The sequence below is a fragment of the Coregonus clupeaformis genome, unplaced genomic scaffold, assembly GCF_020615455.1.
Source record: "Coregonus clupeaformis isolate EN_2021a unplaced genomic scaffold, ASM2061545v1 scaf1580, whole genome shotgun sequence".
Lineage (NCBI taxonomy): Eukaryota > Metazoa > Chordata > Actinopteri > Salmoniformes > Salmonidae > Coregonus > Coregonus clupeaformis.
In genome coordinates, this window is record NW_025535034.1 from 49,015 (window position 1) to 66,195 (window position 17,181).

At 42.3% G+C, this 17,181-nt stretch overlaps 1 long non-coding RNA gene across 2 annotated transcripts; it reads right to left on the reverse strand.

The window, feature by feature from the left end:
• Positions 1-359: 359 nt before the first annotated feature.
• LOC121562685 lies at positions 360-1,656 on the reverse strand. Of its 2 annotated transcripts, none has more exons than XR_005999606.2 (5): positions 1,567-1,656; positions 1,360-1,425; positions 1,226-1,267; positions 898-993; positions 360-445 (listed from the first exon to the last, which is right to left on the reverse strand). It is a non-coding gene; the product is annotated as an uncharacterized LOC121562685 (long non-coding RNA). The 2 variants fall into 2 exon arrangements; XR_006659696.1 differs by lacking the exon at positions 360-445 and adding an exon at positions 658-743.
• Between the last annotated feature and the right edge of the window lie 15,525 nt (positions 1,657-17,181).

Genomic DNA, 17,181 nt, shown 5'->3' on the forward strand with positions numbered 1-17,181 from the left:
TAACCTGGTAATGACCACCTGACTACAGCTTATTACCTACTGTAAAAGTAAAATGGGGGCGGCAGGTAGCTCAGTGGGTAAGAGCGTTGTGCCAGTAACCGAAAGGTCGCTGGTTCTAATCCCCGAGCCGACGAGGTGAAAAAATCTGTTTGTGCCCTTAAGCAAGGCACTTAACCCTAATTGCTCCTGTAAGTCGCTCTGGATAAGAGCGTCTGCTAAATGACTAAACATGTTTAAAAAATGTAAAACGTATTGCTGAGGATGAAGTTGGATATTGAAAACGTTCATTACATTTCTATTTGTTTCCAAGGGCACCAATTCAAGTTGAAATCTGCAACATATTCTTACATTTAAAATAGATCAAGCAATGGCAAAAACAAATCTGAGCACAGAAGGTGATCTGGAGCGTAGTGGTCTTCTTGAAGAGTGGTGTGATGGGTCAGATCTGCAGTGAAGAGAATCAGCGCATTACAACTTTATCATTTTGAGATTTTAAAAGAACTAGAGAAGGACATTCCTGAATAAACTTTGTAGACTCAGCTGGCTAAATATATTTATTTCCATGCTACTAGTTGAACAAGTTTGTGGCAGTTATAGCTTAGAGATGTCTTTAAAAGAGCAACTTGCTCATATACATACTTTGCGTCCCCCTCCACCACAGAGGTCAGGGGCATATTTTAGGACATTCCAGAGGGATCGCAACACGTTAACCTCCTGAGTTTTCTGGCTTTTCATGACACTTACTATAAGCATAACAATTGAAGAAAATACATGTACAATTGACATAATGTGGGCATGCAGGACAGGACAGAACAGTAACACAGTCAAATATCTTTAACAGTCAAATCTACAAAAAATCTACAATTGTGTATGTCTCAACTGCTCACATTTACTTACCAACTACAATGGAGCACACACGAGTGGTAGCAAAGGCATGTTTTCTCCTCTGTCCCTTCATATTGAAGTGGGACATTTAATTCATTGGTCATCAATCTGAAACATTTTAATAAAGAGGATATCAAAGTCCCACAATTAGGACAGCTTGGCAGTCTTAAAAAAAAGTGATGTCTGTCATTTCATTTCTGTAACAAACCTTGTTAGAAATGGGTGTAATTGGCAAACCTCTTCCCCTTCTCTGCAACTGCGCACGTGTTTGAGTGAGCGACGGAGAATAGAGAATATGCAAGAGAGAAATGGGAGAAACTTTAAAGTTTACATGACTCACCAAGGGAGGTGTCTGTTGAATCGGGACACAAGGGTTTTGCACCTGAAAAAAAAATTGTGAGTTAAAATAGGATTTTATTTGCTTTACAAACATATATTATTAGAAGCGGTGCTATTTCAGTCGGATCTACTTACACTAAGATCAGGTAATCATGGGCAGCTGAATAGTATGTCTCTTGGGGACTCCAGTCTCAGTGAGACCTGATGCAGAGAAACAACTTTAATGATCATCAGCATAGCTAGTACAAACCTAGCTCTTACCAAGCAGGTTAGTAGGAAACAATACACATTGAAGATGAGTATCAAAGAGAAAAAAAACTACATTTTGCACACAAAACTTACTGTCAATGACTATGGATTTAAGGAGGGGTGGTTCTGTTCTCTCCTTTCCCTGGGATGTGGCAGAACATGTCACTGGTAACTGAGTGGGTGGGCAAGCACTGCTGTAGAGGCCATGCATGCATCAGGTTGCATCAGGTTGAAAACTGTTTTCTGCCCCTCCCAAAAGATAACATTTGTGGATAATTGGCCCTCTTTCTGGGACTCACCCACAAACAGGACCAAGCCTGACCTGCTGAGGAGTGACGGACTCCATCCTAGCTGGAGGGGTGCTCTCCTCTTATCTACCAACATAGATAGGGCTCTAACTCCTCTAGCCCCACAGTGAAATAGGGTGCAGGCCAGGCAGCAGGCTGTTAGCCAACCTGCCAGCTTAGTGGAGTCTGCCAATAGCACAGTCAGTGTAGTCAGCTCAGCCATACCCATTGAGACTGTGTCTGTGCCTCGACCTAGGTTGGGCAAAACTAAACATGGCGGTGTTCACCCTAGCAATCTTATTAGGATAAAGACCTCCTCCATTCCTGCCATTATTGAAAGAGATCGTGATACCTCACATCTCAAAATAGGGTTACTTAATGTTAGATCCCTCACTTCAAAGGCAGTCATAGTCAATGAACTAATCACTGATCATAATCTTGATGTGATTGGCCTGACTGAAACATGGCTTAAGCCTGATGAATTTGCTGTGTTAAATGAGGCCTCACCTCCTGGTTACACTAGTGACCATATTCCCGTGCATCCCGCAGTAAAGGCGGAGGTGTTGCTAACATTTACGATAGCAAATTTCAATTTACAAAAAAAAAATGGCGTTTTCATCTTTTGAGCTTCTAGTCATGAAATCTATGCAGCCTACTCAATCACTTTTTTATAGCTACTGTTTACAGGCCTCCTGGGCCATATACAGCGTTCCTCTCTGAGTTTCCTGAATTCCTATCAGACCTTGTAGTCATAGCAGATCATATTCTAATTTTTGGTGATTTTAATATTCACATGGAGAAGTCCACAGACCCACTCCAAAAGTCTTTCGGAGCCATTATCGACTCAGTGGGTTTTGTCCAACATGTCTCTGGACCTACTCACTGCCACAGTCATACTCTGGACCTAGTTTTGTCCCATGGAATAAATGTTGTAGATCTTAATGTTTTTCCACAAAATCCTGGACTATCGGACCACCATTTTATTACATTTGCAATCGCAACAAATAATCTGCTCAGACCCCAACCAAGGAGCATCAAAAGTCGTGCTATAAATTCTCAAACAACACAAAAATTCATTGATGCCCTTCCAGACTCCTTCTGCCTACCCAAGGACGTCAGAGGACAAAAATCAGTTAACCACTTAACTGAGGAACTCAATTTAACCTTGCGCAATACCCTAGATGCAGTTGCACCCCTAAAAACGAAAAACATTTGTCATAAGAAACTAGCTCCCTGGTATACAGAAAATACCCGAGCTTTGAAGCAAGCTTCCAGGAAATTGGAACGGAAATGGCGCCACACCAAACTGGAAGTCTTCCGACTAGCTTGGAAAGACAGTACCGTGCAGTACCGAAGAGCCCTCACTGCTGCTCGATCATCCTACTTTTCCAACTTAATCGAGGAAAATAAGAACAATCCAAAATTTCTTTTTGATACTGTTGCAAAGCTAACTAAAAAGCAGCATTCCCCAAGAGAGGATGGCTTTCACTTTAGCAGTGATAAATTCATGAACTTCTTTGAGGAAAAGATCATGACCATTAGAAAGCAAATTACGGACTCCTCTTTGAATCTGCGTATTCCTCCAGGGCTTAGCTGTCCTGGATCTGCACAGCTCTGCGAGGGCCTGGGATCGGGAGAGACACTTAAGTGTTTTAGTACTATATCTCTTGACACAATGATGAAAATAATCATGGCCTCTAAACCTTCAAGCTGCATACTGGATCCTATTCCTACTAAACTGCTGAAGGAGCTGCTTCCTGTGCTTGGCCCTCCTATGTTGAACATAATAAACAGCTCTCTATCCACCGGATGTGTACCAAACTCACTAAAAGTGGCAGTGATAAAGCCTCTCTTGAAAAAGCCAAACCTTGACCCGGAAAATATAAAAAACTATCGGCCTATATCGAATCTTCCATTCCTCTCAAAAATTTTAGAAAAAGCTGTTGCGCAGCAACTCACTGCCTTTCTGAAGACAAACAATGTATACGAAAATGCTTCAGTCTGGTTTTAGACCCCCATCATAGCACTGAGACTGCACTTGTGAAGGTGGTAAATGACCTTTTAATGGCGTCAGACCGAGGCTCTGCATCTGTCCTCGTGCTACTAGACCTTAGTGCTGCCTTTGACACCATCGATCACCACATTCTTTTGGAGAGACTGGAAACCCAAATTGGTCTACACGGACAAGTTCTGGCCTGGTTTAGATCCTACCTGTCGGAAAGATATCAGTTTGTCTCTGTGAATGGTCTGTCCTCCGACAAATCAACTGTACATTTCGGTGTTCCTCAAGGTTCCGTTTAGGACCACTATTGTTTTCACTATATATTTTACCTCTTGGGGATGTTATTCGAAAACATAATGTTAACTTTCACTGCTATGCGGATGACACACAGCTGTACATTTCAATGAAACATGGTGAAGCCCCAAAATTGCCCTCGCTAGAAGCCTGTGTTTCAGACATAAGGAAGTGGATGGCTGAAAACTTTTTACTTTTAAACTCGGACAAAACAGAGATGCTTGTTCTAGGTCCCAAGAAACAAAGAGATCTTCTGTTAAATCTGACAATTCATCTTGATGGTTGTAAAGTCGTCTCAAATAAAACTGTGAAGGACCTCGGCGTTACTCTTGACCCTGATCTCTCTTTTGACGAACATATCAAGACTGTTTCAAGGACAGCTTTTTTCCATCTACGTAACATTGCAAAAATCAGAAATTTTCTGTCCAAAAATGATGCAGAAAAATTAATCCATGCATTTGTTACTTCTAGGTTAGACTACTGCAATGCTCTATTTTCCGGCTACCCGGATAAAGCACTAAATAAACTTCAGTTAGTGCTAAATACGGCTGCTAGAATCCTGACTAGAACCAAGAAATTTGATCATATTACTCCAGTGCTAGCTTCCCTACACTGGCTTCCTGTTAAGGCAAGGGCTGATTTCAAGGTTTTACTGTTAACCTATAAAGGCGTTACATGGGCTTGCTCCTACCTATCTTTCCGAGTTGGTCCTGCCGTACATACCAATACGTACGCTACGGTCACAAGACGCAGGCCTCCTAATTGTCCCTAGAATTTCTAAGCAAACAGCGGGAGGCAGGGCTTTCTCCTATAGATCTCCATTTTTATGGAACAGTCTGCCTACCCATGTGAGAGACGCAGACTCGGTCTCAACCTTTAAGTCTTTACTGAAGACTTATCTCTTCAGTAGGTCATATGATTGAGTGTAGTCTGGCCCAGGAGTGTGAAGGTGAACGGAAAGGCTGGAGCAACGAACAGCCCTTGCTGTCTCTGCCAGGGCCGGTTCCCCTCTCCACTGGGGTTCTCTGCCTCTAACCCTGTTGCAGGGGCTGAGTCACTGGCTTGCTGGTGCTCTTTCATGCCGTCCCTGGGAGGGGGTGCGTCACTTGAGTGGGTTGAGTTACTGACGTGATCTTCCTGTCTGGGTTGGCGCCCCCCCTTGGTTTGTGCTGTGGTGAGACCTCTGTGGGCTATACTCGGCCTTGTCTCAGGATTGTAAGTTGGTGGTTGGGGATATCCCTCTAGTGGTGCGGGGGCTGTGCTTTGGCGGAGTGGGTGGGGTTATATCCTTCCTGTTTGGCCCTGTCCGGGGTTTCTTCGGATGGGGCCACAGTGTCTCCGGACCGCTCCTGTCTCAGCCTCCAGTATTTATGCTGCAGTAGTTTATGTGTCGGGGGGCTGGGGTTAGTTGGTTATACCTGGAGTACTTCTCCTGTCTTATCCGGTGTCCTGTGTGAATTTAAGTATGCTCTCTCTAATTCTCTCGTTCTCTCTTTCTCTCTGAGAACCTGAGCCCGAGGACCATACGTCAGGACTACCGGGCATGATGACACCTTGCTGTCCCCAGTCCGCCTGGCCTTGCTGCTATTCCAGTTTCAACTGTTCTGCCTGCGGCTACGAAACCCCTACCTGTCCCAGACCTGCTGTTTTCAACTCTTAATGATCGGCTATGAAAAGCCAACTGAGAGACCTGAGCCCTAGGACCATACGTGCCGGGACTACCGGCCGTGGTGACTCCTTGCTGTCCCCAGTCCGCCTGGCCTTGCTGCTATTCCAGTTTCAACTGTTCTGCCTGCGGTTATGGAACCCCTACCTGTCCCAGACCTGCTGTTTTCAACTCTTAATGATCGGCTATGAAAAGCCAACTGAGATTTATTCCTGATTATTATTTGACCATGCTTGTCACTTATGAACATTTTTGAACATCTTGGCATGGTTCTGTTATAATCTCCACCCGGCACAGCCAGAAGAGGACTGGCCACCCCTCATAGCCTGGTTCCTCTCTAGGTTTCTTCCTAGGTTTTCGCCTTTCTAGGGAGTTTTTCCTAGCCACCGTGCTTCTACACCTGCATTACTAGCTGTTTGGGGTTTTAGGCTGGGTTTCTGTACAGCACTTCGAGATATTAGCTGATGTAAGAAGGGCTATATAAAATAAAATTGATTGATTGATCAGGTCATTGACATGTTTCAGGAACTGTAAAGACAGACGAATCGTGATTAACCATTACCTAAAGTCTTCACTAAGTTAGACTTATGCCCCGTTTACATTGTGACGTTTTTCATTATGCCGTACGTCATCTTCACAGAGTCTTGCCCCGCTACTGAACGGACAAGTGTAGTGTTTGTAACGCAAACTGGAGAGAGCCTGTCTCTTGTCAGAAATCACATTTATTTTGGGAAATTGCTAAATATGACCTTTTCATTCAAGACAGGATAAATATTGTTTCAGGTAAAACATGTTTTGTTTAGTTACTCTTTCCTCAACTTGTTTCTCTAACTTTATAGCAAGTCAAGCTAGCTTGCACTGCAGAGCAGCTAACTAGCTAGCTTAAAGCTAGGCTAGGTTGAAGATACCATTGTAGCTAGCGACCTCCACCTAATAATTATCAAAAACAAACGTAATTACCATCACAAAGTAAATGGGAGGCAACAGTCATAATATAATTGGCTTAACAGACAATGTGTATTATTTAACATGAAACATAATTAGATCTGAGAAATTAAGCTAATTAATTGTACCCAAATTGGCCATTTTAATTTATTATAGTCAATAATTATAGTACCTATCCGATTTGGACCAAACTTTTTTCTAACAATGAGTAAGACATGAGGAATCCAAATAAATTGTCAAAAGCCACCCACGGACACCCCACACCAATCCCACCCCAACAACAAGTATATTGCACCTGAATTTCTCTATGTCTGACCAGTAGTATGGAGCTGCAGCTCTGAGTACTGTTTCTTCATCCTATGTAATGTATTCTCAGTGAATCTGGTGCTGTTTTTTTCCCGCCTGTTCAGAAAAATGTGTCATGGAAGTTGTTAGGTTTATGTCACATCCAACATCCTGATATTACCAGGTTCTGACCACTAGATGGTGCTGCTGCTGCTATTAGGTTAACAAAGTTACTGTACACAGTATGTTAATTGCTTAAAAACTTTAAGGGTATAAAAGTAATATTTTCAGGGTCAAATTCAGGTGCAATACATTTTGACTAATTGATGGAAATAAAACGTGCTGCACAATAAACAGTGCAATTAGCCAACACAGACAAAATATTACCATTAGAAGCTGACACACACAGCAAGCTACCAGATAACATTAATTAAACAACCATTATTTCATTGTACTGCAGTTTTACTGCATTTCAACGGCAGTGAATTTTTGTAAGGGTGTCCTGTATTATTGTGCATGTTTAACTTACAGTACCAGTCAAAAGTTTGGACACACCTACTCATTCAAGGGTTTTTCTTTATTTTTACTATTTTCTACATTGTATAATAATAGTGAAGACATTAAAACTAGGAAATAACACATGGAATCATGTAAAAAACAAAAAAGTGTTAAACAAATCCAAATATATTTGAGATTCTTCAAAGTAGCCACCCTTTGCCTTGATGACAGCTTTGCACACTCTTGGCATTCTCTCAACCAGCTTCATGAGGAATGCTTTTCCAACAGTCTTGAAGGAGTTCCCACATATGCTGAGCACTTGTTGGCTGCTTTTCCTTGCGGTCCAACTCATCCCAAACCATCTCAATTGGGTTGAGGTCGGGTGATTGTGGAGGCCAGGTCATTTGATGCAGCACTCCATCACTCTCCTTGGTCAAATAGCCCTTACACAGCCTGGAGGTGTGTTTTGGGTCATTCTCCTGTTAAAAAACAAATGATAGTCCCACTAAGCGCAAACCAGATGGGATGGCATATCGCTGCAGAATGATCTGGTAGCCATGCTGGTTAAGTGTGCCTTGAATTCTAAATAAATCACCAACATTGTCACCAGCAAAGCACCCCCACACCATTACACCTCCTCCATGCTTCACGGTTGGAACCACACATGCGGCGATCATCTGTTCACCTACTCTGCGTCTCACAATGACAGCGGTTGTAACCAAAAATCTCAAATTTGGACTCATCAGACCAAAGGACAGATTTCCACCGGTCTAATGTCCATTGCTCGTGTTTCTTGGCCCAAGCAAGTCTGTTCTTCTTATTGGTGTCCTTTTAGTAGTGGTTTCTTTGCAGCTATTCAACCATGAAGGCCTGATTCACGCAGTCTCCTCTGAACAGTTGATGTTGAGATGTGTCTGTTACTTGAACTCTGTGAAGCATTTATTTGGGCTGCAATCTGAGGTGCAGTTAACTCTAATGAACTTATCCTCTGCAGCAGAGGTAACTCTGGGTCTTCCTTTCCTGTGGCGGTCCTCATGAGAGCCAGTTTCATCATAGCGCTTGATGGTTTTTGGAACTGCACTTGAAGAAACTTTCAAAGTTCTTGTAATTTTCCAGATTGACTGACCTTCATGTTTTAAAGTTGTTTCTCTTTGCTTATTTTAGCTGTTCTTGCCATCATATGGACACACCTGTTCAGACTCCTGAGTGGTGCAGTGGTCTAAGGCACTGCATCGCAGTGCTAACTGTGCCACTAGAGATCCTGGTTCAAATCCAGGCTCTGTCGCAGCCGGCCGCGACCGGGAGACTCATGGGCGGCGCACAATTGGCCCAGCGTCGTCCAGGGTAGGGGAGGGAATGGCCGGCAGGGATGTAGCTCAGTTGATAGAGCATGGCGTTTGCAACGCCAGGGTTGTGGGTTTGATTCCCACGGGGGGCCAGTATAAAAAATAAAAAATTTATTCACTAACTGTAAGTCGCTCTGGATAAGAGCGTCTGCTAAATGACTAAAATGTAAATGTAAAAATGAAATGCATTCCAGGTGACTACTTCATGAAGCTGGTTGAGAGAATGCCAAGAGGGTGGCTTCTTTGAAGAATCTCAAATATAAAATATATTTTGATTTGTTTAACACTGTTTTGGTTACTACATGATTCCATATGTGTTATTTCATAGTTCGGATGTCTTCACTATTATTCTACAATGTAGAAAATAGTAAAAATGAGTAGGTGTGTCCAAACTTTTGACTGGTACTGTACATGCTGGTAGCCTAGAACAAATGTTATGGAAGTGAATGTGCATTTCAATTGGTTGGACTTTAACTACGAAAAACAATGTGGTAAAAGCAGTAATAGCATCAGAGATTCTCTAAATTAGGGACCATCTCTGATAGCTATAGGTCTCAAACGGAATAGGCCAGAGCCCAGTGTGTTGACTGGGTACAGTATGCCACGAGACCCTAACCCGCTTTGGTGCACTCTGCCAACTGTGCTAAGCTGAATAATGCAAACGCTGCTGAAAAAGAACATTACTCCAATTGTAATAATTGTAATGGTTCTAGTGTCTCATATCCAATGGATGCATGGCCCACAAACACTATGCACTTGTTTATATAGATTGGTGTCTATTAATTGAGTAGCATTTAGATAACTGGTTAGTAGTTCAATCAGATTTCAACCAAAAACCAGATATAAACCCAAATAGTATATTTTTAATGACATCAAAAAGATTAAAATAAGTCTTAATCTTGTTGTGATCTGGTTATAAGACGTCCCGACCAGATTTCAACCAGATAAATACATCTTTATCACGTCGTATGTCCACTGGATAGCTTATGCTATAGTGATCTCTAGAACTAATGACAAACAAAAAAGTATCATGTTGAGTGGGGATGCAGCATCAGTAATACAACCAGAAATACTCACCACACTGTCCTGGCTAGTCTGGCATCATAAAACACAAGGAGACAGAGTCAGACTATCCACAGGTAAAGACTACTACTGTCAATGAACCTTCTCTAGCCTAGATCACTAGCCTATGCAATCAATATGCTATATCATGGTGATCTCTAGACCTAATGACAAATAAATCATCATTATCATGTTGATACTGCTAGGTATTTTAAATTATTAGAACTACCTACTATTGTAAAGATATGTAAACCTAGGTTATTTGTTTTGCCATTTATTGTATGCTATCTATTGTAATTCGGACTTTAACCGTATCGAAAAGTAGGCTATATTATCTATTACAAAAGTATTGTTGTTTTAGAGAACTAACGATACTAGTTAGGCCTACTAGTAATTATGCTATTTTAAATGTATTTCCAGGCAGAGGAGATGGACACCCCAGAAGACCTGCAAGAAGACAACCTGATCGAGCAGGAACACTTCCACAGTTCTAATTATGAGAAGCAAGATGGACATTTGGCAGTTAGGAGGAATGTAATATTAGAACGAACTAAATTCAACCAAAGACAACAAGAAGCAGGAGAGACAGCTGATGATTTTATCACTGCACTTCATTGTTTGTCAGAACATTGCAGTTATGGAGCTCTGCTCAGTGAGATGATAAGAGACAGACTAGTTGCAGGCTTACGTGACAGAAGACTGTCCAAGCAATTACAAATGGACCCAGAACTAACACTGGATAAAGCTGTCGCACGCATTCGTCAAATTGAACTTGTGGAAAAGCAACAGGACCTGCTGGAGAATACTTTCAAAACTGCCAGCAGTGCGGCCAAATGTAGACAGTGTGCGACACAGCAGAGAACATTCAGAAACGTTAGAGGGAGCAAAAGACAGCAGAGGAAAGTACAAGCTAGAGAACCAGGAAAGAGAACACCATCACATAGCAAAACAATGCAGGAGAAGGAAGAGGAGCCCCTAGATACTGATGACTCTGATGAGTGGATCGAGGGTTTCAGTCCTGGAGGAGAGAAGCCACACTACTGCTCCGACTGCAGTAAGAGTTTTAGAAAAGTGAGGGATCTTATAAGACACCAGCGATTACATACCGGAGAGAAGCCTCAACGCTGCCCTGTTTGGGACAAAAGTTTTGCTCGATTAGATAAGCTTAAATTACACAACAAAATACATATGAAAGAGGAACATAATGTCACACATAACCATCAAACTGAACTGAATGTAGACCGTGTGCACACACAGCAGAGAACAGCCAGCAAAGGCAGGCAGAAGAGTAAAATTCGAACTAGAACACCAGGGGAAAAAATTGTCCAGTTACAGCCAGGCAAAGACCCGCCTTGCAAAAGTTCAGTTAGAAAGAATCAACACTCAGAAAAACTGCAACTACCCCAAAAAACGCAGGAGAATGAAAAGGATCCTGAAAATACTTCTGATGACTGGACCGAGAGTTTTAGTACTGTAGAGAAGCCATACGTCTGCTCCGACTGTGGTAAGAGCTTTAAACAAGAGAGTTGTCTTATAAGACATCAGCGAACACATACAGGAGAGAAGCCTTACAACTGCCCTGACTGTGAAAAAAGTTTTGCTCGATTAGATAATCTTAAATTACACCAAAAAACACATATGAAGGAGGAACGTAATTTCCACTGCTCTGACTGTGTGAAAAGCTTTGTCCGATTGAAGCAGCTTGAAAAACATCAGCTAACACACAAGAAAAGTTTAGAAAGACACAGGAGAACACATTTGAGCAAAAGACAAAAGTTTCTCTGCACAATATGCGGGAAGGAGTGTCGCAACATGAAAACACACATGCGAGTACACACTGGAGAGACACCGTATCACTGCACTGTGTGTGGGAAGAGTTTTCCATATACAAAATCGTACCAAAGACACATACTAACACATAATACTTCTGGAGAAAGAGCAACCTATCCTTGTTTGGAATGCGGAAAGACTTTCACTCGCAGAGATGGCATGGTGAGACACGTGAGGAGGGTTCATACTGGAGAGAGAAATCACCAGTGCAGATACTGTGAAAAACGATTCTTTCGAAAACATACACTGAAGATACACATGCTAGTTCACTCTGGAGAGAAACCATACCAATGCTCTGTCTGCGGACAAGGCTTCTCCCAAGATGGAGACAGAAAACGCCACGAGAAGAGGCACTACTCTGGTGTCTCAGATTTCCTCGATCTATAATGCAGAAGTGGTGTTTGGCATTGCAGGAACCCACCCAATCATTGTGATATGGCAATCTAATAATCTGTTAACTACATTGTTGGTGGCCTGGAATTGCCACCACAGACTGTAGAAGAGACACACAGACTGTTGCTGATACAAGACTGAGTATTACTGTCTTTGGATAAATCGAACGTATGCATCATTGTATGCGTAGACACTTGACAGAAATGATAACAAGGTGAATGTTGAACTTTTTTTGCACACATATCCAGATGATGCTGCGTACCATTTAGCGCAATGACACTCAGTGTGTTCGAGGCGTCAGACCAACAGCGTCATCTTGTTTTGGTACAACAGAAGTACATTCATTTCCAATGGAATGTTGCATTTGCCTTGCAGAATTGCGTTGCAGTGCGTTCTGTGTGGCACATTCGGTGTATGCATCAAATTGCATGCGGAGACTTCACACAAATAGTAGCAGAAGGTGAATGTTGAACTTTTGCACACATATTCAGTACAGATGTTGGATGACATCATGAAAAAAAGTTTAACTGTAGAATTTATTACGCAGCATTGATGCATTAACGCATCGAACACACCGACCGCGTCATTGTGTTTTAGTACAGCAGAAGTACATTAATTTCCAACGGAACGCTGCGTTTGCCTTGCAGCATTGCGTTGCAGAGGCAGTTGCAGTGCATTCTGCGTGGTTCATACGTTGGATTTATCTAACATGCATCAAACTGTATGCGTAAACGGGTTGACAGAAATGGTAGCAGAAGGTGAATGTTTAACTTTTTGTTGCACACATAGCTAGATGATGCTGCATACTACTTTGCGCAATGACGCAGTCGGTGGGTTCAAAGCGTAACGCTGTTGGTCTGATCGAGGTGTTGCGCCTTGATCACAACGATAGCGTAATTGCGCAAAAATAGTACGCAGCATCATCTGGATATGTGTGCAACAAAGTTCAACATTCACCTTCTGCTACCATTTCTGTCAAGCCATCTACACATACAGTTTGACGCATACGTTCCAACGTATGCACCACACAGAACGCACTGCAACTGCCTCTGTAATGCTGCAAGGCAAACGCAGCGTTCTATTGGAAATGAATGTACTTCTGGTACGGGTATTCTGACACGGCCAGTATCTCAAGTTGAAGGCCAACCGGGGTACTGCAGGCTGGTGGTAGCAACTAAATTAGCAACATATGTGTGCGATTTTTAAATAATCGGTTCAAGCACATAAAGTTACATCTGGTGTAATAGAAGCAATTATTGGTACCATGATTATCCCCCCAAAAAAAAACATGAATATTGACCACAAAGATGAACATTTTCTCATTCACTATAATGGGGGTTGCTGCTTTCTGGAAACAGCATGCAGTATGGCAGGTTGGCCATGAACTTCATGGCTTCAGTGAGAGGGGGCAGTCCCAGTGGGCATACGGCGTGATAAAGACGTATTTTACTGGTTGAAATCTGGTTGGGATGTCTTTATAACCAGATCACAACCAGATTAAGACATCTTTTTCATGACGTCTATTTGATGTCATGAAAAATACGTCTTATTTTGGTTGATATCTGGTTTTTGGTTGAAATCTGATTGAATTACTGCAAAATAATTACAATTAGTATTAACACTGGAATGCTAGATGTGCAAGAGATGATGTGCAAATAGAGATACTGGGGTGCAAAAGAGCAAAATAAATAACAATATAGGGATGAGGTAGTTGGGTGGGCTAATTTCAGATGGGCTGTGTACAGGTGCAGTGATCGGTAAGGTGCTCTGACAACTGATGCTTAAAGTTAGTGGGGGAGATAAGAGTCTCCAGCTTCAGAGGTTTTTGCAATTTGTTCCAGTCATTGGCAGCAGAGAACTGGAAGGAATGGCGGCCAAAGGAGGTGTTGGCTTTGGGGATGACCAGTGAGATATACCTGCTGGAGCGCAGACTACGGGTGGGTGCTGCTATGGTGACCAATGAGCTAAAATAAGGCGGGGATTTACCTAGCAGTGATTTATAGATGGCCTGGAGCCAGTGGGTTTGACGACGAACATGTAGTGAGGACCAGCCAACAAGAGCGTACAGGTCACAGTGGTGGGTAGTGTATGGGGCTTTGGAGACAAAACGGATGGCACTGTGATAGACTCCATCCAATTTGCTGAGTAGAGTGTTGGAAGCTATTTTGTAAATGACATCGCCGAAGTCAAGGATCGGTAGGATAGTCAGTTTTACGAGGGCATGTTTGGCAGCATGAGTGAAGGAGGCTTTGTTGCGAAATAGGAAGCTGATTCTAGATTTAACTTTTGGATTGGAGATTCTTAATGTGAGTCTGGAAGGAGAGTTTACAGTCTAACCAGACACCTAGGTATTTGTAGTTGTCCACATACTCTAGGTCAGACCCGTCGAGAGTAGTGATTCTAGTCGGGTGGGCGGGTGCCAGGAGCGTTCGATTGAAGAGCATGCATTTAGTTTTACTAGTGTTTAAGAGCAGTTGGAGGCTACTGAAGGAGTGTTGTATGGCATTGAAGCTTGTTTGGAGGTTTGTTAACACAGTGTCCAATGAAGGGCCAGATGTATACAAAATGGTGTCGTCTGCGTATAGGTGGATCTGAGAGTCACCAGCAGCAAGAGCGACATCATTGATATACACGGAGAAAAGAGTCGACCCAAGAATTGAACCCTGTGGCACCCCCATAGAGACTGCCATAGGTCCAGACAACAGGCCCTCCGATTTGACACATTGAACTCTATCTGAGAAGTAGTTGGTGAACCAGGCGAGGCAGTCATTTGAGAAACCAAGGCTATTTAGTCTGCCAATATTATGGCTAAATTTGTTTTCAGAATTGAACAAATAACACGTAGGCCTATGTCTATTATTTTAATATAATACCACCAGGATTTACAAAACCCATTTTTTATAGCATTTCCATAAATAATTAGTTGCACCTGAATTTGACCCTGAAAATATTACTATTATATTTTCCCATAAAGCTTTTAAGAAATTAACATAATGCGTGCAGTAATTTCATTTTAATTTTAGTAGCTAAATAAGGAGGTATATTAGTTCCGGCTTGGATTGGAATCTGTGCGTCGCAAGCAGTAAGAGATCTATGCAAGCAGGCAGCCTGCTGAAGTGCATCGGTCAACATTCCATACAGCAGTTGGGACAGAGCGCAAGTAGTCTACACAACAAAAGAGCTGGAAAACAAAGACAGTTTCTCAAAATGTACACAAAAAACATAGAAAATATTTGACTGCTGTGGTAGTCCCTGTTCTCTTGCAATCTTGTTTTACCTTTGTAAGTAAAGCAGCGGTTTGTTGGGGAGAAGTACATCAAGGAAATATGTTCTAAACAGATATCAAAATGGATTGTGGTCATTGTAGTTAATTACCACGTTTCTGAGTTGAACTAGGTTGAATATTTGCTTAATAAAACCTACAACTCCCGTTAGCCCAACGTCCCACAGTTCTTGACTTGATTTCTGACTTGAATGATTTGATTTCTCTAGAGAAGCAGTGCGTTGGGCTCACACACACAAAAAAGCTAAATGCAATTCAAGTAATTGAAGCGACGTCCGTTAATTAGTTGTTTAATACCCCCCCCCCCCCCCCCGAAATGCCGGTTAATCGCTCAGCACTAGTAGATTCTGACTTAAATATATTTTACTGTGAGTTACTGTTCTGTTGTGTCCTGCATGCCCACATATTGCCAATCGTTAATTTATTTTCTTATATTTTTATGCTTATAGTAAGTGTTATGAAAACTCAGGAGGTTGGTGTGTTGCGGGCCCTCTGGAATATCCTAAAATATGCCCCTACCTACAGTGGTGGAAAAGGACGCAAAGTATGAGCAAGTTGCTCTTTTTTGAAGACATCTCTAACGCTTCGAACACACCGACTGTGTTTTGCGTTTTGGTACAACAGAAGTACATTAATTTCCAATGGAACGCTGCGTTTTTTTTTTTACAGCATTGCGTTCCAGAGGCAGTTGTAGTACGTTCTGTGTGGTGCATACGTTGGATTTATCGAACTGGTAGCAGAAGGTGAATGTTGAACTTTTGTTGCACACATATCTAGATGATGCTGCATACTATTTTGCGCAAAACACAGTTGGTGTGTTCAAAGCATAAAGGTGGCTGCAGGGTTTACATGTGTAGATCTACCCGCTTGCATGTTCGTGGGTGTAGTCGTTTGTGTAGTGTATATCCACTAGCGGGCTTGGGGAGCCAGAGTAGAGGGGCAGAAGCACTCTTTTTTTGCTTTAGCTAGCGACCATATTTGAACTTCCGGATCCGGTGTTATATGCCTGTTTTTAACAAACAGTTGGTTCTAATCCTGAATGCTGATTGGTTAAAATCGCATTCCAGCCAGTGTCTATTCCACAAAATGATTCTCTTCACTGCAGATCCTTGATGAGGATCTACAGTGGGGAAAAAAAGTATTTAGTCAGCCACCAATTGTGCAAGTTCTCCCACTTAAAAAGATGAGAGAGGCCTGTAATTTTCATCATAGGTACACGTCAACTATGACAGACAAATTGAGGAAAGAAAATCCAGAAAATCACATTGTAGGATTTTTAATGAATTTATTTGCAAATGATGGTGGAAAATAAGTATTTGGTCACCTACAAACAAGCAAGATTTCTGGCTCTCACAGACCTGTAACTTCTTCTTTAAGAGGCTCCTCTGTCCTCCACTCGTTACCTGTATTAATGGCACCTGTTTCAACTTGTTATCAGTATAAAAGACACCTGTCCACAACCTCAAACAGTCACACTCCAAACTCCACTATGGCCAAGACCAAAGAGCTGTCAAAGGACACCAGAAACAAAATTGTAGACCTGCACCAGGCTGGGAAGACTGAATCTGCAATAGGTAAGCAGCTTGGTTTGAAGAAATCAACTGTGGGAGCAATTATTAGGAAATGGAAGACATACAAGACCACTGATAATCTCCCTTGATCTGGGGCTCCACGCAAGATCTCACCCGTGGGGTAAAAATGATCACAAGAACGGTGAGCAAAAATCCCAGAACCACACGGGGGGGGACCTAGTGAATGACCTGCAGAGAGCTGGGACCAAAGTAACAAAGCCTACCATCAGTAACACACTATGCCGC